Genomic DNA, 26663 nt, shown 5'->3' on the forward strand with positions numbered 1-26663 from the left:
AAATAACTTGAAAATCCTTTTTGGTTGTGAAAAATGAAATTAGCATGATCTGAAAGTTTATTATTATTCTGCATATAAGAGATGTTTTGAGTTTTCTTCTGGCATCTCCAGAAAGAAGAAGTTGAGAAGCAGAGTGATGGGAGAAACTGTAGAACAAACTCCAGAAAATGGAACCTATAACATGAGGGAATGGTATATAAATATGTTATTTTACATACTCAACATCCCATCTCTCTTTTATCTGTTACCCTCTCTCTCAAGGCACATGATCCTAAAGGAGTCCATTAGAAAGATTCTATCAGTCCCTACCTCTCCCTATTACACACTCAAACAGCAGGCACACCCACACGCCTCTAACATACATCATAGTGGCAAGCAAGTGACCCAAACTGTAATTTGACACATGTATACCATTATGTTTTATTCCTGGCAACAAATTCATATTAAAATTCCTCCAGGTGTCTCCCTTCCCAAATATTTTTGTTAATGGTTGCATGTTTTTCTCAAACAAAATTTCAATCTAGATTGTCCATAATACCTATTCGTCCCACTGCAGTCAGCAAATAATGTCAAGATGATGTCTATTCACCAGTGAATATTCTGTTCTCTGCAACTTTTTCTTCAATAGTTTTAGCATCTACTGATTGTTGTCGGTGTGTGCATTTTACAGGATATCTCTCCAGTTTTCCTTTTTAATTTCACACTTCGCTCTTTTCTCAGTTCTGTCCCAAAAGTCTGACATAATAGATATGTCTAATAATGCACACTAATTTTTTTAAGAAGAAAAGCTCTACCAGACTTTATAAGAATCATCAGAAAGCTCCTTTTCTCACATATTTTTTAGCTTGACCTTATCTATTCAAGAAAATATCTTGACATTCTGTTAGAAAGCATCGTATTTTCCTGAGATATCAAAAAATTGAATTTCAGCTTTATTTGTCAAATGAAGAAGCAGGATAACATGCCTAAATTTCCATTTAAAGATCTATTCAAGGACTCTATTTCTGCATGAAGCTCTCAGTGAAGTCTGTGGCAGTTCTGAACACAGAGGGGAATGTTGTAAGGGATTTGGGTCCAACATCTTTCAACACATACATGTCAATCAAAATCAAAACAAAAGAAAAATTCTTAATAACTTTAATATTTGGTTTCAAAAAATCTCAAATGAATACTGCTATGTCAAACTTATAATTATGAGACCATGAACTAAAAAAGCCCCAATTCATTAATTATTGTGCTGAAAGACTCATTAAATAAAATGATTTTAATAGAAATAATCTTCCTCCTTTCATGTAATTTCTTTCTTCAGAAGCAATGCTCTATTTTGTCATCTTTAGCACTGGTGGAAAAGGTGTAATTTTCATAAAGAACACAATTGCTCATATGGCACATTGCATGAAGTCTGTTAAAATTACCTCATGAATTACACATATATCCATCCAATGGGTTTTCCTGCCTCTATTCTTTACTAAACTCACGCTGTCTCTAACTGGATCTTTTGAAGATTTCATGCCGTTACGGGAAAACATCCAGTAGTTTTTCAGCACATATAGAAGACAAATTTTCTGGGATTTTAAAGTCTTTTTCATTTCACCTCTTCTCTCAAGCCTCACTTTTCCTCATTCCTGTAAAAAAATCCTGATTCTCATCTGGATGGGACACTTTACCACATGCACAGGCGGGTGAACTTAGAAGCTAGTCAAGTTTAAACTTGATGTCTTTTTGCTTGGCCAGGTGTCTGAAAAAGTCTCTCCTAATTTTGTTTTCATAATTTTATTCTCCTTTATCCAAAGAGAACTCCACAAGTAATTCAAACTTCCCCTGACCATATGTCAAACACATTAATTCCATTCTCTTTTCTTAAAATAGTGCCCTAGCTTTTTGAGTCCCTCCTCTTCCTCCTGATTTTCGTTCTCAATATTTAAATCACTTCTTAAAAGCTCAAATCCACTCTGATGTCCTCCAAGAAACGTCTCACAGCTACTAAGACTTTTTGGCATTATGAAACGCCCTTATTCTTTTATATTTCTCCATTGTTTTCTTGTGTTTTAAGATAACGTTATATTGTCTTTCCTGTGCCCCCTAAGCCTTCTGAACTACATTTGGAACATGGAGAGTATACATACACAAACACCTATATTCATCCATCAATATGTTTTGTGACAACTCTCCATTCTAGGAACTTTTGCGTATGCCATGTAGTTTTATATTTTGTTCTTTGTTGCATTTTTTTGTTCTCTAGATATTATATTTTAGCCCAGGTAATGGGATAAGAATTCCCAAAGTTGATACTTAATAACCCACATGGTATTTGATATGCCCTGGACATCCATTTATTTCCCAAATATTTACAAAGTGCCAACTATGTGCTAGGCACTCTGTTAGGCACAGTCCAATAGTGGCTACACATAATGAGCACAAAAGTCAGTGTATTAAGTACTGTGAAGGGGGAATCACACATCTTTACTGAGGGAGCACTGGTGTATGTCTAGTGGTCAGATAGGGAGAGTGGATCAGAGAGATGAGAGAAAAGAAGAAAGAGCAATTGGAAGTTTGAGAAGTACTTACCTACTGGCTCCACTGAAGGAACTGGACCATGAGCCAAGGATTGCAGATGGCCTTTAGAAGCCAGTAACAGCCCTCAGATAGTCAGAAAGAAAACAGGATCCCAGTCCTATTAGGAAAAACAAAACTGGATTCTGCTAACCACCTGCATGAACAAGGAGAGAATCCTCCCACAGAACCTCCAGAAAGGAACTCAGTCCAGTCTATACCTTGAATTAATATTAACAAATTAACATTAATATTTCACATGCAATTAAATAAATATGTATATATACATTATATATAATTATATTTAAGGTGTTTAAAATGTAATAGAAGTATAGAAAATATTGATAAATTTATAAAGAACATCATGTTATTAATATATAATCCTCAAATATATGTGACAAAAATTACTTTTAAAAAAGGAAGAAAATGCAAGAAAAAAACTAGAGCCACTTTTAAGTTATCTACTTTTTGTACAAGAATCCACTTTAATAGTGGACCAAATGGATCTTGTCTTTACCAGGATTACGTTGGGGATGATGGATTGTCATTTTGGATTTTGCACTTGAGATATAGTTGTATACTATATCCTTAATTCCTATTATTATTCTAAGCCTAAATCAAGCACAAGGCTCACCATAACTATAAGACTATTGTAACAAAGCTAAAGAGGGACAGTAATCCATCCATCTCCATGTTGCATCTTGAAATAACATTATAAAATCAGAAATGTTATAGGAACTATAGTAAAGTCAAAGTTGCAAATTATGGGAGAATGCCCTGTTGCAGAACTGCAGCTTTCAACAATAAATAAAATTACCAGGTGTTGGCCAGGTGTAGTGGCTCATGCCTGTAATCCCAGCACTTTGGGAGGCAGAGGCTGGTGGATCACGAAATCAGGCGTTCAAGATCAGCCTGGCCAACATGGTGAAACTCTGTCTCTACTAAAAATACAAAAATTAGCTGGGCATAGTGGTGGGTGCTTATAATCTCAGCTACTCAGGAGGCTGAGGCAGGAGAATTGTTTGAACCCGGGAGGCAGAGGTTGCAGTGAGCTGAGATAGCGCCATTGCACTCCAGCCTGGGTGACAGGGAGAGACTCTGTCTCAAAAAAAAAAAAAGAAAAAAAAGAAATTACAAGGTGCTTTTATTATTTAATTAACAAAGGAAGTCTGAGACCCACTTTTTAGGATATGGCAAACTAAAAATAAAGTTTTTCCAATATTAACTGGCAGTCAACTTATGCTTTTCTGACTTTTAATTTTTTTTTAGTTAAGGTTATGTTGAAATGAATAGAGGGGGTTAACTTCTTGCTAATACTTCTGGTGTTTAGTTCGAAATCTCTGCCTCATTCAAACTGGATTCCCCACAGATATGCTAATGTTGTTAGCTTTTTCTAGAGTAAAAAACCAACAAGCTCCAGGGCCAACTTCAGTTTAAATCCTACTTCTGAAAATTCCTAGCTGTGACAGTCTGATAGGTTATTCTCTGAATACCTCAGTTTCCTAATATGTAAACTAAAAATAATAACTGACCCCGTGGAATTTTATTGTGAGGATTAAAGTAGTTAATTTATATAAAAATGTCTAATAAGACTTTCATTTTGCCTATGATAGAATAGCTTGTAGCATGTCAATGATTTAAAAAAAAAAAAACTATTATAGAATCAAAAAAGTGGAGTGAAAAAATGGCAAGTTTTCTTAATAGGGGTCCGTGGACAGAATTTATGGAGTTTGTGAACTTGAATGGGAAAAAATAATTTTGCTGTTTCTTTTCATTGATATCAAACTAGCATTTGTTATTTTCTTCAATTATAAATATAAACCCAAACTGCACTAATGTTAGTAGTATGTGTGATTGTAACAGTAAAACTACAGATGCTTTTACTTCATATTATGCTTATTGTGAGTATCTTAAAATATGATATATGCTTAATCCTGTGTAATGATTAATTTTATATATCAACTTGGTTGAGCCATGGGGCCCAGAAATTTGGTTAAACATTCTGAACGATTCTGTGAGGCTGTTTTTATTTTGTTTTGTTTTGTTTTTTGTCTTTTTGAGACAGAGTCTCGCTCTGTCACTAGGCTGGAGTGCAAAGGTGTGATCTCGGCTCACTGCAACTTCTGCCTCCTGGGTTCAAGAGATTCCCCTGCCTCAGTTTCCCAAGCAGCTGTGACTATAGCATGTGTCACCATGCCTAGCTAATTTTTGTATTTTAACTAGAGACAGGGTTTCACCATGTTGGCCGGGATGGTCTTGATCTCTTGACCTAGTGATCCAACCCCCTTGGCCTCCCAGAGGGTTGGGATTACAGGCGTGAGCCACCGCACCTTGCCGAGGCTGTTTTTTTTTTTTTTTAATGAAATTAACATTTAAATCAGAGGACTTTGAGTAAAACAAATTGGCCTTCATAATACGGGTAAGACTCATCCAATCAGTTGAAGGTCTTAGAAGAACAAAGACAGAATTCTGTCAGCAGATGGGGTTTGGTTTTGAACTACAACATCAGATCTTCCTTGGTTCTCCAGCCCATTGGCCTATCCTGCAGACTTTGAAACTGCCAGTTTCCATAGTCACATTAACTAGTCTCTTAATAGAACTCTATCTCCTCTCTCTTCTCTCTTCTCTCTTCTCTCTCTCTCGCTCTCTCTCTCTCTCACACACACACACACACACGCATCCTATCCTATTGGTTCTGTTTCTCTAGAGAACCCTCTAATACAAGCTACCTCAAAATTATGATAGTTGTTAAATCTGCTGCTAGATTTTACTAATACAAAATAAGAAAGCACATATATTATAACCCCAAATTTTAAAATATACATGTATTTTGATATAGCATTTCAACATGATTAATTCCTTTTTGGAACCACATCACTTTATTTGGTATACTTATTATTCTGAGAAGCTGCCCTGAGAACTTATCAGATTAACAAAGATGTTCATGTCACAATGGTTAATAATCCCCAACTTAAAAGCATTATAAAAGTTGAGGGTTTCAGAGCCTAAAGAAAAGAGAAGGAGGAAAAGAATGAAACTAACAGTCCAAATCAGTTTTCTCCCTGATTTATCTACCAATTTGTGTGTGTATGTTAAGAACACAGCTTTTTAAAAGAATTATGGATACATAATAGTTGTATATATTTATGGGGTATGTGTGATACTTTGATACAAGCATACAATGTGTAATCATTGATTCAAGGTAATTGGGCTACTCGTCACCTTAAACATTTATTATTTCTTTGTGTTAGGAACACCTCAATCCCACTCCTCTAGTTATTTTGAAATATGCAATACATTATTGTTAAGTCTAGTCACTCTATTGTGCTACTGAACACTAGATCTTATTTCCTCCACCTAACTATATATTTGTAGCCATTAAGCATCTCCTCTTCATCCTCTATATCCACTACCTTTCCCAGCCTCTGATAATCAATGTTCTGATTCTCAATTTTTAAATTAACAGGAAAGAATATGAGAAAACAAAGATAAGTCAGTGCATAACTGAGCAGAGCTTTTGACTCTCTTGCAACACTAGAAAAACAAAAGTTATCATTCAGGACCATAAGAGGAAGGACTCCAGTAAATACCTCAGAGTGTCAGTTGGAAATACTGGAGGACTGCGCTTTAGGAAAGGACTGAACTTTACGAAGAGTTCAACCCAATTCCCCACCAGCTCAGACTCTAATTGAATGATGGAGATCTGCCAGAAAACAGGTGAACAGTCTCTGAGATAGATCGTTAGATAGATAGATAGATAGATAGATAGATAGATAGATAGATAGATGGATAGATGATAGATAGATCATTTTTCATACAAAATGTCTGATATTCAGTTAAAAATGAGCACACTCCCATAGGCAGGACCAAGAATTACAAAACAGGCAACAGAAAGGAACTCACAGGTAATATGGAATTAGAGATAATATATGTAAAATTTAGAAAATGTATAATTAACATATTCAAGAAGACAGATGACCAGATGAAGCATTTTACCACATAAATTCTAGAACTGGAAAATATAGCATCTTAAAATAAGAACATAATAAACGGGTTTAACAGCACATTGGATATGAAGGAGGTCATTGAACTGGAAGATGTATTAGTATGAAATATCTAGACTGATGTATAGAGGAAATAAGATTGAAAATACAGAAACAAGTTCCTCAGATATATGAAAGCTGGTGAATTGGTCTAATGCATAATTAGGATATTAGGAAGGAGAAGACAATATGGGGCAGATGTAATACTTGAAAAGATAATGACTGAGTTTTATCCCAAATTGAAGAAAAACCTCAAGCCACAGAGAGTCTATGGACTCTAAGTAAGGTAAATACATGTAAAACCATGACCTAAGGATGTTACAGTAAAACAATTAAAAAGGAAAAACAATTAAATAACAAGAAAAACTAGCCATTTTAAAAAGCAATTATGAAAAACAATTATGAAACTGACAGCTAACTTCCCAGCCGAAATAATGAAAGTAAAGAAACAATAGGAAAAAGACCTTTAAAGTCCTGACAGAAAATAAGTGCCAGTGTAAAATTCTATGCCTAATAAAAATATCCTTCAGAGGGTAAGAGAAAATGCATCTTCAGACAAAAAAGAAAAGTACTGATGGATTTCTTTTAGCAGACCCACAGTAATTCCTCAAGCAGAAAAAAGATGACCCTAGACAGTAACACAGAAAAGAACAGCAGAAAAAGAACAAAAGGAATAGTAAGTATCTGATACATACCAAAAATATATATACACTGCACAAAACAATAATAATGCTCTGTTGAGTTTAATAGTTTTTAGAATTAAAATGTATGACAATAATAACACAATAAGAGGAAATAGACAAATAGAGTTAAATTATTTGAAGGTTTTAGCATTGTGTGGGAAAAGCTATAAGTATGTTTATATTAGATTCTAATAAATTACAGAAGATGTAATCTCTAGGTTAACAATCTAGGGATAAAAAATTTTAAAGGATATATACCTGACTAATTTTCTTTAAATGCAAGATATATGATAAAAAGGAATGTATAACAGAGGAGACAAACAGAAAACAAATAGACAAGAAGTAGTTATAAATTCAATTATATCAACAATATCGAATGGACTAAAATTGCAACAAAAAGACCTACTCAAACAAGACTAAAATCAAAGACAAAACAAACTTCTGCAGTCCTTACAAAGACACAACTCAGGAAATGTAAAAGTAAAAGAACAGAAGAGGATTCACCATGTAACCACTAGCAAATGTAATCTGGTGCCATTTTATTCATATCTGTCAAAGTTACACTTCAAAGCAAAAAGCATCATTAGCATTCAGGAGGGATATTTCATAATGATAAAAAAATTTATCTACCAGGAATACATAAATATGAAAACTTTGTACACTCTTAATAACATACCCTACTAATTTTCCAAAATAAAAGGAGAAATATGAAAGTCCAGATAATAGTGGGACATTTTAGTAAACTTTACTTAAGCACTGATGATGTTAATGAGAGAAACTAAATAAAACTTAAAGAAATAGAAAAATGTATTATGTTGATGGATTGGAAGGCCAAATATTTAAATTAAAAAATCAATTTTTTTAAATGATTAATGCATGCATTGCAATTTCAATAAAGATCTTGACTTTTTTTTGAAAATGTGTTTTAAAGAATGGGGAAGAAGTGTTAAGGAACCTTTTAAAAAATTTACATGGAAATGTAAAGGTCAAAAAAAATGAAAGACAAGCATAAAAAAGCAAAACTGGAGACGTTCGAAGAAAAACGAACACACATACCAGATATCAAGATGCGTTATTAAGCAATAGTAATTAAGAAACTGTAATAAGAATAGGCAAATGGACTGGTGGAGAAGGAGAAAATCCAGAAAGAGACTATGCATAGGACTGCCACTTACTTATTTTACAAATGTGATAGCACAGTGCAGTGGAGACTGAATCTTTGCAATAAATTGTACCGGCTTGATTAGATCTATGTATCAAAACAAATGTCAACCTACCCCTCCTACTATGCAAAAACCCAATTCCATATGGATCGTGAAATTAAAGATTAAAAATGAAAGGGAAAACAAGAATCCTTCTGGAAGAAAATATGAAAGATTTACTCTTGGTCTTGAGGTAGGCAAGGACATAAACGCAATGACCATTAATAGAGGAAGGAGGAAGGTGTTAAATTTGACTATATTTAAATCAAGAACTTATTCTTTAATTAAACAATACAATAAAAAAAGAAAAGCACGAACAAAGTATAAATAGATATTTAAAATATATGTTTGACAAAGTATTCACATATATCCATCACCCCCGAAAATAATTATTTAAATCAATATGAAAAATGCTGATATCTTAGTAAACCGGTGAACAAAAGTCTTGATTGACACGAAAGAGAATATTGGTAGTCACAAAAAACATAAAAGGGCACTCTACAACAGTAGTCGTAAAGTGTATGCTAATTAATTTCACAACTAGATTAAAAAAAAATCCCACCAGAAAGGCCAGTATTAAAAAAGACATAATATCAAGTGTTGATACAGATGTGGAACAACTAAATTCTCATATATTGCAATTAGGAGTATAAATTGTAGAATCATTTTGGAAAACTGGTAGTATATCCTTACAATTCAGCAATTTATCTCCTAGGTATAGATAAAACAAATATTTCACCAAAAATCATGTACAAAAATGGTCCTACATTAATAGTCATAATAGCAGAAATAGAAGTAATAAATAAACTTTACAGTAATGAGAATGCATAAACATACAACATAAATAATCTCACAATAATAATGTTGAGTTAAGAAAGCCAGACACAAAAGAGTACATACAGTATGATTGGATTCATATAAAGATCTAAAAGAAGCGGAATTAATATATGGTATTAGAAATCAGGGTAAAGACTACATTTGGGGATGAGAATAGTAATTGTGTGTTAGTGTTAGGAGAGGAACATGATAAAACAGGTTGTTAACATAGGTGGATTTATTTTGTGAAGATTCATCAAGCTGTACCATTGTTTCACCCATTTGTCTACATGCATGTTACATTTAAAGGTTCGCACATATACACACAAATTCTAAATATCTACACATAGTAGGTATTCAAGAAATATTAGCCATTATTGTTGGAGGGGAATATTTGGGGCACTAATTACCTACTCTCAAAGTTGTGAAAGTCAGGTATTATCATGACCTGAACCAGGGATGACTGCAAAAAGATATGAGACGTAACGTGCACATTCCACATAGAAAAAGGCGGAAATGAGTAATGGACTACAAATAGAGAGCATGTCTGGGCAGAACATTCAAATGCTGTTTCTCTCTTTTCAGGGGCCACAAATTCCCACCGGAAAAGATGTGGTGGAAAATTATCAATGTATTACTCCAAATAGTTCTTCTTTCTTTATATGCTAATGAGTGTTTTGACCTCTGCACTTTTAGTCCGTTGCCCTCTTCTAAAGAGGATTTTCTGCTCTTACCAGATGGTTCCCAGGGTTTTTGTAATGCAAAATCAGTATAAAGAGAGAGAGACAGAAGTTTGGAAATGGCAGATTAAGGAGATATGGGGGAAGTATATGGACAGTATACAGATGACGTATGCATCCTCTGTAAAGAGGAGATACAGCTTGAAAAGAAAGAGGTTTTCTTTTTTCCCTTAGGAAAATTAATATTAAAAAAAAGAGTCAAAGAGATAAAGAAAAAAAGTTATCATACTGAAAGGATCAGCCAATGGCTGGTTCCAGAAAAGTTCTCTGTGCCCAAAGTTGAATATCCAGTCATGCCTGAATTCATAAGACTAACAGACATAACTGCTGAGCACAAATCATATGGTCATGAAAGTAACAAAAGAGAGAGACAGTTTTGCAGACCTCAGATTTGTCAACATAACATGTTTCTGATAGAAAGCTCAACTATAGACAATTGCGAAAGCGACTTTCCTGACAGGATTCTCATCAGTTGGGAAAACAATTTGAGCATAATTAATAGGTTCCTGCAGAATTAAACTTTCTAGGAGCTTTCTGCTTCAATGTTGGGGAAAGGAAGCAGTGACAGGAGAAGAGGTCTCCTTGCCTGCCAGGTCACATATGGTGGTGGAGTGGTGTGCCTGGATTCACTCTGGTTCATTCTGCATCCACGTGAGGTTCCATATGTGATGGTCTTACCACGGTTCCCTCTATCATTAAGTTCTAGGCTTCTAAGCATTTTATCAAGATGAGTTTTCCATCATTTGGCAAGCAGCTATCCAGGCTATGCCCCACCTTATTGTTCCACAACTTCCATGTCTCCTTGGAATCCATAATAGCAGGTGTTCATACAGAATGGAACAACACTCACAGTCACAGAAGCTGTAGAACAACAAGCTGGGGCAGGGATGACCTCAACCTTTTTCAAGACACACAACATTGTGATATCTGTAAGGACACTTGATTTTCCAACTATTGATATCCTTAGACCAGAATTAGACAGTTTTGATATTCAAAAGTGCCACCAAATCTTAGAGAATGCTTAACAAGTATAGCTTTTTTTCCCTACTTTATAATAAAAAATGGAACTGAAAAGGACAATGTGCTATCACATCTATGTTTCCAGAATGCTTTACCAGACACCAGACATGGCAATATATTCCACTCCAAGAGGGTGAGATTAAGGGCTTCACAACCCAAGAAATATAGAGTTGAGGAACAGAATGTTAGTCTCCACTAATTGCAGTCGCACACTGTATTTAGAAATGATTCTCTTGGAAAACTTTCCTTCATCGTAGGGGAAGATTAAGTAATCTTTTCTCTGCCAGGAAAAGAGAGAGTCTAGCATTTTACCATCAACATTGAGCTCCTAAAAAAAGACAGAGAAAGAAAGGAAGAAAAAATAAATAAAATGTATCTCTGCTATTGGTTTTCTTTTTGTATTAACCTATTGATCATAGGCTGTTGGGGTTAGGGGTATAGCATGCAAATGAGTTTGTAATGGGACTAGTTTTAAACTGATTTCCAGGCAAGCAGTTTGCCCCAACTCATGGTGACTTCTTGAACTTAAAACAGGAAGTACTTGGCCATTTTTTCTGTTTAGAGTACTGGTTATAATTCCAAGACAAGAAAAATACATTCAAAACTTTGTCTCAAAGAAATGAATAAACTCCTACCTTCCTGCCTCCAGAACAATGGTTCTCAACCAGAGAAGTTTTGCCCCTAGTATGTATATGGCAATCATTAGAGATATTTTTGGTTGTCACAATTTGGTGGTGCCACTGGCATCTAGGTAAGGACCTAAATAAAGGACAGTGCTGTTGCTGAGCATCTTACAATGCACAAGACAGCCTCCCATAGCAAATGTGACTGTGTTAATTTGGAGGAACTCTGGACTAGACCGTATTTCTGTGTTCCTCTCTAAAATAAAATCTAGTTGACAAGAGACATTTCAAGGTAACCTGTAATCCTATTAATTCCAGGTCTATTGGTAAAGATGAGTAGTCCTAATACATAATTCTTATTTTCATTTTCATATAGTTCTATAAGGTGTGCATGTTTCTTATTCCAAAATGTCTATGTGGTTGATTCCTCTTACACACATTATCATTTTTTTATCAGCAAATGTAACATAGTATGTATGCCTATATTTCAGGTCAATAAAAATTATTCACGAAAATTACACTGATCTCTTCAATGAGTTGGCTTCCCTGATTTCGACAGGTCACCAGAATTTAATAATAATCTCAGCAATCAGATGGAAGTCTAAGAGGATAAAAATCCATTAGCTGTATTTCTTTCACATTTGTCATGTGCCATCAAACCACTCAGTTTATGGTTTCACGAGAAACATAAGTAACTGCAAAACTATGTAACCACCAGGCCAGGTGGTAAAGCAACCTAGAGGTCAAATAAGCAAATTGACATAACATTTTAAAATGTGCTATTTTGTCAGGGTGAATGACAGTGCTGCTATGTGCATAAAATCACAGATTTATCTGAATGTTAAGTTACTTGTCAAGGAATCATTTTACAATTTCTTTTTTTTTCTTGCCTTGTGTCATGTAAGATTCCTTGAAGCAACTAAAAAAACAGTCATAATCCATTTGATTTTCTGCCTTCCCACGAGGAAAACTTTTGACAGATGATAAATAGCAACTGCTGACAATCATCAATGCAAAGCTATCATGCTTTTACATTAAATACAAAAACAGAGTTGTAAAGTCACAAGGGATAAGACTTTTGACACATAAGAGACAAATATATAATCCTCAGAACTAAATCACTATTGGGATCTAAGCAAGTGCAACAAAGCACAGCTGCTTTTAGAATCTCACAAAGTCAAACTAAAGCTAACTTTGATATCTGGAACCTAATGCATGTTCCAACCCAATGTGCCACGCTCTTATCTGGAAGCTCACGTTAAACTTGCAAACATCAGGGAATGTGCGTGCACAAAGAAAACAGCCATTTTATCAAACTGTCTCTTTTAATTAAGGCCAAAAAGGAGACTAGAAAACAAATAAAAATACCATAAAACCTAATTAATTAGAATAGAAGGGCAATGTTGAGTCAAAGGAGTTTGAGTATCAAATGTTTGTATCTCATTAAACCTGCATGAGAGCTAAGTATGTATGAACCTTCAAAGAAACACAATAAATTGTTCAGATTGCTTGTCAATATGACAAAGTCATCTACAAAGGTTACTTCCTTTATAGTCTAAGTCACTCTCTCTCTTCTGCTTTTGACAAGTAATCAGAGTGGTTCACAGATCATTCCTTCACTACGGCTAATTCGTGGCTGCTTAGTGACATTCACTTCAAGTTATCTAACTAATTTAGCAACTCAAAGTACCCTTGGGAACCAATTTCCACCTCAAATTATACATATTTTTGTACTTTAGATTAAATGACTGATTTTAATGGAAGAAATCTTATCTAATAGGGCTGAAGGATAGCAGTTACTTCAAATTTCATGCTATTCTGAATGATCCTGATATCAAATTAACAAGGTTTAAAACATACTGTTTATTTACCCAATTAGTAACACACTGGCCTTTTGGCTTTTATCTAAGCTTGTTTTTCTCTGCTTGGCCTAATTTCCTCACGGGAGAAAAAAGGTGAGGTAGACTGGGTGAGAGAGATCATTTCCTATTCTCCAATCTCTTTTCCTTCTTCCTCCTCTTACTTCACATACGCATACACACACACACACACACACACACACACGAGAGAGAGAGAGAGAGAGAGAGAGAGAGAGAGAGTGAGAGTTTGTAGCTCTACATGGGTTACAATGCTAAGCAGAATCTCTATCCTTGAAAAATCTTTGAGTGGAACCACGTTTTTAAAAAGGGCTTCCAAGTTTTTTGTCATTTTCCTACATTCATTCTACATTTCTAATATTGCATTTTTATATTGCATTTTTATACAAGGGGTATATATTGCATTTTTATACAAGGGGTATTATATTAAGAACACATTTAAATGAAAGGGAACCTACATGAAATTTGACAGGAGTGATGATGATGATGATGATGATGATGATGATGATGATGAAAGTGAGAGATATTCCTTTATATGATTTTATTTTATTTATATATGATTGTATTTAATTCTGACAGCAAACTTATTAGGGAGATTATATTATCCCAAATTTACAGAAGTGAAGTAATTCATTTGAGGTCACACATTTAGGAGGTAGGAGAGCTAGAGCTTGAATTCTTTTTTGTCTAACTTTTGGTCATTGATTTCCCCCAATGACTCATATAAGTAGTAAGTTCAATCGCTTTTATTTCATTTTCTTATTTTTTCAAAACTTCCAAAGTATCTTTATTCAAAAGAGTGCAGAAATATAAATGCTTAAAGTATATAGGGTCATGTAACACATTAAATGAAGAATGACATTTTAATCAGTAGTTAGGTTTAAAATTATTTACTTTATTTTACCTATTTTACCAAATAATGTCTATTATTATATTAGCGACCTTATTTTTAATGAAAATATATACGATAAAGTGATAGTTTTTCATGCAAACCAGCCATGAAGATTCTTCTCTTAAACTCTGAAATCTGAGACAGTTAAGGCAATTGATTAGAATTTAAGTAGGTCTAACTATGTAAGTGAGATAAAGACATCAATGAGCACAAACCTCCCCAGTTAGTTTAGGTAAAGGGAAATGACTGGGATTAATATTACTTTGAAGTAACTATAGGATCCTAAGAAACTTCAATGCACTGAAAGCCTAGGTAAAAAACATTTTCAAAATGAAATACACGTATTTGTATTCACATGTAAATAGAAAAACATACAATGACTTTCATATTAACTGCTAGCTTTTAACCAAAATAAGACATATGGTTAGGATCAATGTCAACCAGAATTGATACTCAATATTGATTACTGTTATTTTCCCATTAAAGTTGAATAGTTGCTATAAGTAATACGGTTGCATACATTTTACTCAAGAATACTCAGAAATAGAGCAGGAGAATGCATCCATCTTGGAATACATTCTAGGATCGCACTTCACACAGTAGATGAAGTATCTTTTCTTTCTTGTCACAGATCAAGGAAGGAGACCCTCATATGAAAGACACCAGCATCGTCAAAATTCTTAGTCTTTTTTTTTTTATATAGCCTTTTATTATTATTATTATTATACTTTAAGTTCTAGGGTACATGTGCATAACGTGCAGGTTTGTTACATATGTATACTTGTGCCATGTTACTGTGCTGCACCCATCAACTCGTCAGCACCCATCAACTCGTCATTTACATCAAGTATAACTCCCAATGCAATCCCTCCCCCCTCCCCCCTCCCCCCTCCCCCCTCCCCATGATAGGCCCCGGTGTGTGATGTTCCCCTTCCCGAGTCCAAGTGATCTCATTGTTCAGTTCCCACCTATGAGTGAGAACATGCGGTGTTTGGTTTTCTGTTCTTGTGATAGTTTGCTAAGAATGATGGTTTCCAGCTGCATCCATGTCCCTACAAAGGACACAAACTCATCCTTTTTGATGGCTGCATAGTATTCCATGGTGTATATGTGCCACATTTTCTTAATCCAGTCTGTCACTGATGGACATTTGGGTTGATTCCAAGTCTTTGCTATTGTGAATAGTGCCGCAATAAACATACGTGTGCATGTGTCTTTATAGCAGCATGATTTATAATCCTTTGGGCATATACCCAGTAATGGGATGGCTGGGTCATATGGTACATCTAGTTCTAGATCCTTGAGGAATCGCCATACTGTTTTCCATAATGGTTGAACTAGTTTACAGTCCCACCAACAGTGTAAAAGTGTTCCTATTTCTCCACATCCTCTCCAGCACCTGTTGTTTCCTGACTTTTTAATGATTGCCATTCTAACTGGTGTGAGATGGTATCTCATTGTGGTTTTGATTTGCATTTCTCTGATGGCCAGTGATGATGAGCATTTTTTCATGTGTCTGTTGGCTGTATGAATGTCTTCTTTTGAGAAATGTCTGTTCATATCCTTTGCCCACTTTTTGATGGGGCTGTTTGTTTTTTTCTTGTAAATTTGTTTGAGTTCTTTGTAGGTTCTGGATATTAGCCCTTTGTCAGATGAGTAGATTGCAAAAATTTTCTCCCATTCTGTAGGTTGCCTGTTCACTCTGATGGTAGTTTCTTTTGCTGTGAAGAAGCTCTTTAGTTTAATTAGATCCCATTTGTCAATTTAATAAATGGTGCTGGGAAAATTGGCTAGCCATAAGTAGAAAGCTGAAACTGGATCCTTTCCTTACTCCTTATACGAAAATTAATTCAAGGTGGATTAGAGACTTAAATGTTAGACCTAATACCATAAAAACCCTAGAGGAAAACCTAGGTAGTACCATTTAGGACATAGGCATGGGCAAAGACTTCATGTCTAAAACACCAAAAGCAATGGCAGCAAAAGCCAAAATTGACAAATGGGATCTAATTAAAATTCTTAGTCTTTTATCCTAATCTGACCTTGTTGCTTATACTTGAGAAGGGCTTCCACGGTGAAGACACACTTTTTTTAAAGTACTCTCTGTCATAACATCTCTTTGTCAGCCTGATCTTTATAAATCAAATGATATATAAGGCAGGCATACTATTGTAACTGGATTATCATCTTAGGGATAGAGGCACGAACAATTCTAAACCACTTTAGCTGCCAGGGAAATATAAAATGGTATTTAATTTCTTCTTTCATAATTTCACTCTTAGGCAGCAACTCCCTAATAAATCTAATATCAGAAAATCATCCTTGTGTGGTTGGACCTTATCAAGTAAGTTTTCTTATCACCTCTTACTCCAATTCAGAATTAGGATGCAAGCACTTTCCATTTGCATTTTATTGCTGTCTTGGGATGGAGAAGAAACTTCATTTCCCCATAGGTATATTAAGGGCTTTTGCCGTTTTAATGTTAGCTATCTACCAGAATGACATCTAAATTATAGGAGACAAGTCAAATTATGGTCATTTAAAATTTAGCCATAGAAAGTTTAAAAGACAATATTCTTATTCGGCCAAAACCATCATAAAAGACAACTGATATCCCAATACTAAAATATTTCACTAGGTTTTATGTTCTTGCGACTTAGGAAAAGTGGACTTGAGACTATCAATGGCCTCTAAGTAGGGATCATAACACCTGTTACGTTCTATCCTTTCTCTAAGACTATTCCCTGGTGGCTATGAGAATAAGAAAATGGGACCAGTTAATTTGACTAGTTCTGAGTACTCACAAGGATAAGGTCAAAGGTTGAGTCCTAAACAGACCAGTTAACTTCAAATGAGTAAGACGTCTGTTCTTCCTGTTCTTCAGTCACGTATTATGCCTTTAATAATCATGACCAGCTGTCTCAGAAACTTTTCAATCACAATAGGAATCAGTTCAGACTGTAGATAGTTCTTTGGTTCATGCAAACATATCACCATTGCAGATAAAAGAGCTCAAAAGTGAACACTGCACTTATGATCTCCTAGTGATTTTTAATGCATACAAAATCACTTATTTTTAGAAAATTAAAATGAGTTTTGTCTACCCAGTGTCTGCAAAAGCATCCATTGAATGAATGAAAGAAAATCAGTTACAATATTTGACACTGCAGGCAGCACAAACAATATTTTGATGTTTTGTATTTTCCAGCTGTCATAATGACAAAGCTTTCCTCTTTTGTCTTACTGCATTTGTTTTCAATGGAATTCAATAATTGGATTTAATTATCCTTTGAAAAACCCAGCAAAGTTTATTTATTCCTTTTAACAAGAAACAAGGCAGATCATTCACCCTGTGACACTCAGACAAGAAAAGAATCAAAGAGTTAAATGACTCACCCAGAGAGATAGTCTGTCAGCAAAAACAAGAAAGAGACTGGGACCTGGGTCTCTCAAACCCCAAGTATTTATTGTAACTCAAACCGATTCTGAACAATTCACTATTTAAGCACAGTTCAAATTTGGGATCTTAAACTATTTCTGAAGTTTCCTTATTTGAGAGAGTTTCTGATGACCTTGCAACTAATCATGGTTAGAAGAAAAAGACATTATTTAAAACCTAGTATTAAACTCATCTAGTCCTTCATTGTATCCCATAGTATTATCTGTGATTGTCTTTTCAGAAATAATGAGCAAATGATATCAAACAAGTCACAAAGTGTTCACAATTTTGTATTGCTTTCTTACTAGACAATCCAAAGATAGGTAAGCCAACATTGAGTTCAAATCCTATTTTCTTTATCTAAGGAGACCAAAAATACAGGCATTAGCTCGTTAATATTCAAATTAATTAAAAAGTGCTAGAGAAAGAGAGGAATAGAGCAAAGTATAAGTGTTACAGCCGTGTGCTGGGGAAAATTTTAGGAACATGTGTTGACTCATTAAAATGGTTACAGATATCTGCAAGAAACAAGAGGAAAATTAATCTAGATTACAGAGGCTACTCAATAAATCAATTAACAATTAAAAAACATGCAACGTATAATTTTTAATTAACACACTCAGAATCTCAAGTGTACCTGAGGGTTAGGAAAACTGTATTTGATCTCTGAATCTCTTCAAATATAACATCAATCCCCTTGATCATTTTTTTCAGTGCACTAGGATTCTTCTTAACTGTTATAAATATATTTTTAAGCACCGGCAATTTATTAGAATATTTTACAGTTTTGGTCCATAGATAATTCAACTTAGATTTGGGTGGTTTATTAAATGCAGCCATCTTCGAATAAATGTTGCTGAGTATTTACGTGGCCTTCACTCTGCTAGGTAATTCTAATGGCTGTTAGCACTACCTGCTTTTTATGGCTTTCTGGGCAAGAAGACAAAGAAGGGCATTTGAATCTGAAATGGCAAGGTAGTTAAAAAAAAAAAAAGAAAAAGAAAAACATTTTCTTCACGCTCATTAAATATCAATTTTTGACATAAATGTTTCAGTCAGGTTGTGAAAGAGGTCAGAGGGTATATGGATAAAGGGAAAATATAGTGTAAACTCAATGTTTAGTTACTTTTTACAGTAATAGGACTCTGAATTTCCTCATAAATACTAGATCTCTGAAGAGGGCAACTGAAATGACAGCCTCCACAAAAAGAACAATTATTACAATAGAAATTACTAGAAATGCACAATTCAGGATGAAAATATAAACCTTCTAATTTATATATTTTCAGGTATTTATTAATTTATGAAACAAATATTTATTTAGTATTGAGGTATCAAAGACTAGACTAGGGAGGCAACAAAGGACTGACCCTCCCTGTTTTCATGTATGCACCGTCAGTCTGTAAATTGCCTTTCATGGAAGCTTTCAGATTTGCACTTGAGGATACTTTTTTTTTTAATAGATGGGGTCTTGCTATGTAGCCCAGGTTGGTCTCAAACTACTGGCCTCAAGCAATCTTCCTGCCTCAGCCTCCTGAACCAGTGGGATTACAGGCATGATCCACTGTGCCTAGCCTGAGGCTCCTTTTAACCTAATATTGTAAGACATGGGGGCCATGACATGACATTTTCCCTGGGTTCCACACGTCCTATATGGACAACCTTGAAATAAGGGCTGGCACAGCTCTCCAATTTGTTTTAGAGCAGGTTATAAACTTAGTGAGGGCAAGTACCATTCTCTCTCTTTTATCTTCGTGTTCCAGAGACTGGATTGTAGTAGGTGCTAATTAAATATGTGTGAAAGAAGTAAATAAATAAACTCTTAAAACTAATGAAGTGAGAGGGACCCACTAATACCGAAATAAAATAGTTTATCCAATTTTATTTAGTACATGTTATCCTGCTTGTTCCCACCTAATCTTGTCTTTCTCTTTTCCCAAAGCACTTGTCCATGGCTGCTTAGAACTCTTCTCATGGTTTGACTTTTGCAATCACTGTTTATAAGTCTGTTTCCCTGATTAGACTATGATTCCTTGAGGGCAAAGAATGCAGTCTCCTTCCTATATTTAGACAGCTGGTACCTAGGAGAATGCTTCTTACAGGGTTGTGCTCAATGAACATCGGAAGGAATTGTTCAGGTTGGCGTGTATGTGTAAATTACAGTCAACTGAATTGAGGCTCACACTTATAAGAAACAAAGGAATGCCCAGAAACAGTGCTAGGTAGTTTCCATATATTATTTCATTAAATGTCGAAATAGTTCTCCTGAAGTAGGTCTCCTGAACTGGTTTCATCTTTAAAGGCTGAGATTCAGGGAGGTAAAGCAATTTGACTCAAGTTGTGAGTGTTATTTTAGGGGTGGCAGAATGAGAATTCAAATATAAATCTTTCCGGTTCCAATATCAATGTCCTTTCTATGTTGTATTTCCTCTCTTTGCCTTTCAAATGCTTAGGACAAAGCTAAACTAAACCTATAGTTCTTTTAAATATATTGTATATCCCATAACCTAGTTACTCACTTTGCCATTATCGACATTATCGTTCTAGATTCCTTTATAAAGTTTTATCAACGGGAAGATTAAATTTTTAAATTAATCAACTTTTACTACCTTTAGTAATGGTACTCCAACAACCTCCTTTGGGAAGCTTTTCCATTTGATTGACAATGAGGCGGTGTTTCCTAAGTTGCATTTTTCCCCTTTCATTTTCAGGCTGTCATGAATCCAACCTTTCCTTGCTGTTCCTAATAAACCTCTTGCAGTTCTCTTCTTAGTCATCTTTTTTGAAGCCACATTTGATAGAGCTGGATAATCATTCTTCATGTATAATACTCTGACCTCTCACATATTAAGCCTGTTTTGTTGCCCTCCATTCTACCTCTTCAATTTTAGTGATGTCCTTCCAAAGAATAATGTGGTCACCTGAAGTGTATATAGCACACTAACCAAACAGGGCTTCACCTTCATTATGGTGGCCAAAATAACTTTGATTGATTTGAATCTTTGCTCTGACTCGCCATCTCCTCTTTCTTTATAAAATATTTCTAAACATGAACTTTGTTACTCTCTTTTTGCCAAATTATTTTATATTGAGAATTACAATGCATTAGTATACTTGCACAATCATTTCTCCTGTCATTTTCTTAAGCCAGCATCTATGTTGTACCTTGCTTCTGATTCTAACCTTTAGGATTTTTTTATCCCTCTACTCGCTTGCATTATTGTAGGATCATAATAGTCCTTTAGAATCCAATAAACCAACTACATAAAACATTACAATTGTGTTTGTCCTGTTCCTCCATATTTTCTAATCCTTAGGTAAAATCTGTGTTATAAGCAGATTTAGGTGTTCTGGAAAAATCCTTTACTTAAGGTCATTTCTACACTACTAAAAAGATAAGACTCTCAAACAGGAGCTTGAGTACTCAATTAATTTTAATATATACTATGTACTGCTTTTAAAATTTAACTTTTGTCCCCTATCGCATCTCTGTTTTCAAACTTATTACAAGTTCAGTTATTTATTATTGTATATGTCTCACTATACCTGCACTTTCTAATACAGTATCTACTAGCCAAATGTAGCTATTAATTAAAATTGATTAAAATTAAATTAAAAAGTAAATTCCTCATTTGTACTAGTCACCTTTTGATACAGTTAGGCTTTGTGACCCCACCCAAATCTCATCTTAAGTTGTCATCCTCACAATCCCCAGAATCCCCATGTGTCAAGGGAGAGACCAGGTGGGGGTCACTTAATTATGGGGGTGCTTTCCCCCATGCTGTTCTTATGATAGTGAGTGAGTTCTTACGAGATCTGATGGTTTTATAAGGGGTTCTTCCCCCTTTGTTCGGCACTTCTCCTTCCTCCCGCCTTGTGGTGAAGGTACCTTGCTTCCCTTTTCCTTCTGCCATGATTATAAGTTTCCTGAGGCCTCCCCAGTCAGCTAAACTGTGAGTCAATTCAACCTGTTTCCTTTGTAAATTATCCAGCCTCGGGTAGTATCTTTATAGCAGTGTGAGAATGGACTAATACACCTTTAGCAGTGTGAGAAAGGACTAATATACCTTTCAAACATTCTGTAGTCACATCTGTTACTGTCTATTGTATTGGACAGTGCAGATTACATAGCATTTCCCTCACTGCAGGAAGTTCTACTGGATAGCACTGCCCTAAAGAATATTTGGACCCCAGCAAAGGCTGTCTCTCTTTGAATGTTATCTTTTAGTCAGTAAACTGTTATTATATAGTAGTCCAAAAATATTTATTCAATTTGTTTTTTCTAGAATAGTTGTTATTTAAATTTAGCAGAGTTGGATTCTTTTAAATGATGATGTTCATCTCAGAGAGGTTAATTTCTTTTTTCAAAGCAAGCCCAACACAAGAATACTGGTTTCCTAAATACAAATCCACAGTGCTTTTTCTGGAAAGTCACACTGAATTCCTTATGAGCACATAACCTCATATTGACATTAAAAATTACAGAGGCACTGAGAAAAAAATGTGGTAGCAGATTTGAGAAATAGAATAAAATCACTAACATTGTTGAGAGGCCTCCATTGACGGTTAACCATGGAATAGCATATTTCTAAAATAATACTAGCATTTGTTAAACATATGGATAGATTCATTATTGTTACTGTTCACAGAGAGGTATATATTTACAGATAGATATGAGGATGAAACACATGCATTTCATTCAGCAAATATTTACTGTGTATCTACTATGTGCTAGGCACTAAATATACAGTTATTAGCAAAGCACATGTCTACATGAGAACTAGAGTTACCAGACCATGGGAACAGCAGACTTGTATAACTAGGAAATTGCAAAGCAGGATTGCAAATACTGTGATAGAAATCGATACGGAATACATAACGTGACACCCAAAAACATCCATGGAGAACATCAGAAAAAGCATATTGAAAATATCCTGCATTCATTCATTCCTTCAACAAACAATGAACTAACACGGAGTATGTACATTAATACTACAAGAGATCACAAAGATGAACAAGCTAGGACCCTATCCCATTGGACGTTCAACCCAGCCTAAGAGCCTGCCTCCGTGCACTTCAATAAAAGTGAAGATCTTTAATAGGTCTAGTCATTATGCTAAGATCCACTATGACCACCATTTTCTGTCACTGACCGAAGAGTAGTTGATAATGACAGGGCTGCAAATGATACCACCGACTAGTGGCTAATCTTTAGAACCAAAGTGTTGGGGACTTCTGATGCAATGCACACAGACACGACTATTGTTTTAAAAGTTCTTTATACCAATTCATATGTATACTTGCGGGGTCTAATGAGACCTGTAAAGCATGGAATTTGGAAGGTAAGTGATAAACAGTATGTGATTATTATATTAAATTATTATTCAGTGTAGCAATATATCATACTTTTTAAAAATGCAGCAGTAATCCATTGAAAGATTTTTATAGCAAGGTGATGAGGACAGTGTTGTAAGTTGACTCTGGTATTACTAAATCATGCATTACCAAATGTTTGATAATTGTCAATTACTTAAATCTTAGGCTTGGTTTTTCCACCAGCCTTCAAGGTGACTTCTTTTGGTTTCTGTTTTAATACCTATAAATCAAAGTAGAAGGCTCTGAAATTATACTTGCTGTCTACTTTTGAAAGGTCTTTTGATGATTGGTGGGTTAGTATCTGTAATTCCACTGCAATAATTGCATGTAAAAGAGGAAAAGAACTTCCGAATTTTCAGGCTTTCGTGAGAGTTTTTTTCCAGAACCTTTTGTGTGTGTGAGTGTGTATGCACACATGTGCCTACATGCACCAGCTCTTTTCCAAAATATGGGAATACACCCTTCGGCCTTCTGGTGACATGTTGTCCTTAATGACTTATGAAAAGTATTAACTAAAAATTGTACTATTTGTTACTTCTTTCAGAATTCTAGTGTGTAATGCATTTAAACTAATGCTCTGTCAAATTTAATAGTTGTAATTGCCTAATTATCTGCTCTAGTGTGATGGTAAAGCCTTTTAACATCACACTTTCCCCTGAGGAGAATGCATTGCAGCTTCTATAATACTACATTCCTCTTCTTTGGTACTCAGGCAAATAATTCATTTTGCTCTCAGCTAAACAAACTTCATCCCCTTCTTCAATCGCTCGTTTTGTTTTGTTTTGTTTTCTGTTTTGTTTTTTTCTCCTTACCTCCCTTCTTCAGCTTCAGGTATATACAATGTGTTTCAGTGAATTCGTATTCACATTCATAAAATATTATTTATTGGTTTAGTCAATTAATTTTATAGTGTTTCTTTTCAGTAAATTCTATTCAACCTTCTTCATTATTACATGTCCCGAAGTATGTCTTTTATTTTTCTCAATAACTACGACTCTCCTTATTCAACTTCTAAGGATATGTATCACTTCACATGACACAACTAATTAGCAAACAATCCCAAACAACATTTTGATTAAAATGAATTATTTTCTATGTAAGATTATTTTAATTTACTTGCTTTGATCTTTATACAGTTTCAGCTCGGTAGACTTAGTACCTAAATGTAACATGCAAAGTATGTTTCCATGACATTATTTTTTGCTTTTGACCTTAAAACTGAGCCACTGAACTTGATCTTTTGATGTTCAGTCCACTTGGGAATCTAGTGTGGTGCCTGCCACAATGATTCAAAGATACGATTGATAGGGAGACGTCAGGATGCACAGAGAATGCAGAGAATCTCCTTTAATAAAAGATGCAGAAAACTACATAGACAAATAATCCATAAAGCCAGAAATAGCAAAGGATGTGCCCAGAGGGGGATAGAGTTTTCCCAATAGTCCAAAATCCTCTGGGAAGTAAGGGGCTCTAACAGGCCTGCCTGAGCTCCAAGCACAAGTCACTAGTTCAATACAACTCCAAAACATTCCTGAATGTTTTCTGCTAAATTGTATGAAGCAAAGGTTCACACAATTTAGCTGGGGGAACCACACTTAGACCTGAATTTCATACCTCTTTGAGGTCTTCTCCTCCCACTAACCCTCAATTTTATGTTTTTAGAGGGTCGATTCAACAAGGGAAATATCTTTTAAACGTCAGATGGATATCAACATTAACTCAAACCACTCAATCATAGGAAGGTATTCTATCACTTAAACAAACGTAAGTTTTTCACTTTCCTTTACTTACTAGATGGTTTGAACCCCTTCCTAGTTTGTGTGTATGTGATTAATAGGCATGACTTCTATCTATCACAAGTAAATATTCATCTTGAAAACTCCTGTCCCAAACATGGAATAACCTTTTCTACAAGGAGCCCTGGCTCCTTTCAGTGAAGGATGGTATTAGAGAAAAAACCTGGGGCTAGGATGCACAATATCACAAACCATAATCTGTTGGAGATAAACAGAATGACACAAGAGAAGAGAATATTTAAACCATTGTGGCTACCGAATAAAAAATTAACTTTCTCCCCAAAGGTTGTGAATTTAGGCTAAGATTTTCAATTCAGCGTATTTCTTCTACCTAGCTCTAAAACAGAGGTTATTGACTCGTATTTCTTTCTATCCAACAATTGCCAAGCATTAGGCTCTATATTGTCACACTTAGCAGTGTCACCAAATTATAGTTTCTTCTTTTTAACTTTATGCTTAAGTACGAGGACCTGGCTGTGAACTTCCCAATGATCTCCTTTTCAGTGTCACCTGTACATCAGCCCTCTGAACAGCAAAAGATCTTCCAAAGCCAAAGTAAGTCCCCCAAAATATACTTATAACACTAAAAGTCACAAGAGTCACAGATGTTCTGAGAGAAAAATACATGTTTACAACCTTCCTTTGGCTTTTTATTTCCATGAACCTCTGGATCATTATTAGTCTTTTATTGTGAGCAGTTTTAATTCTGAGCTCCAATTTCTTAAAGACTTGCAACATCTTTGTATTATATCAATCTCACTTTTTCAAAAAGCAGTTTGAAATGACAGAAAATATCAGCAAATTAGCATTATCAACATAAAATTTAGAAAACATTACTCCAAAGATCAAGCAAACCATTTCAATATGGAGCATTTTTTTCCCACAATGCTGACTAGTTTCCACAAGAACCAATTCTTAAAAGTCACTAAAACATTTGGATTATAACATATTTCAGTTGATGTTCTATATTCATGTCTTTTCCGTGGCAACCAACATCTTTTCAAGTATTTCCCAGAAATTTTTGGACTTCCTCCAGAGATTTTATTTTCACTTAAAAGAATCAGAGTAAATTCAACTGTTGTGAAAATATCCAAAATGTGAATGAATTAAAATGGGTAGTCCGACATTTTTGCATTCTGTGGTCTTTGCTTGATCATCCTGCGGTAAAAGTGGATGATAGATCCTCTCTGGGACAGCAGCTCCGATTTAGGCCTATACAATTCCTACATATTAAGACATCAAGATGAACTCAGCACCGATGAGCACCAAGAACACACAGCTGCATGCCACCTTGAGTATGAAACAACAGGTTTAGAGTCCACCAAGGACATCAGATACTGGAATTATTAAATAGGAATAAACAAAGGCAGGATGCGGTTTTAAAGACCAAGTAAAACACAAATTAATAAATACATTTTTAGGAAAGTCTTAGTTCTTTCAGGCTACTATAACAAAATAATTTAGCCTAGGTGATTTATAAACAACAAAAATGTATTGATCACTGTTCTGGAGGCTGGGAAATAAAAAATTAGGGCACTGGCAGATTGGGTGTCTAATGAGGGCTTGCTCTGCTTTAAAGATGATATCTTCTTGCTGCATCCTC

The 26663-nt window shown here is 35.0% G+C and overlaps 1 long non-coding RNA gene across 1 annotated transcript; it reads right to left on the reverse strand.

Moving 5' to 3' along the window:
- On the reverse strand, positions 1-26663 carry LOC105482725 (uncharacterized). The gene is made up of 3 exons (XR_987811.3): positions 26563-26663; positions 2569-2674; positions 1-174 (listed from the first exon to the last, which is right to left on the reverse strand). It is a non-coding gene; the product is annotated as an uncharacterized lncRNA (long non-coding RNA).

This window comes from Macaca nemestrina, chromosome 1, assembly GCF_043159975.1.
Source record: "Macaca nemestrina isolate mMacNem1 chromosome 1, mMacNem.hap1, whole genome shotgun sequence".
NCBI lineage: Eukaryota > Metazoa > Chordata > Mammalia > Primates > Cercopithecidae > Macaca > Macaca nemestrina.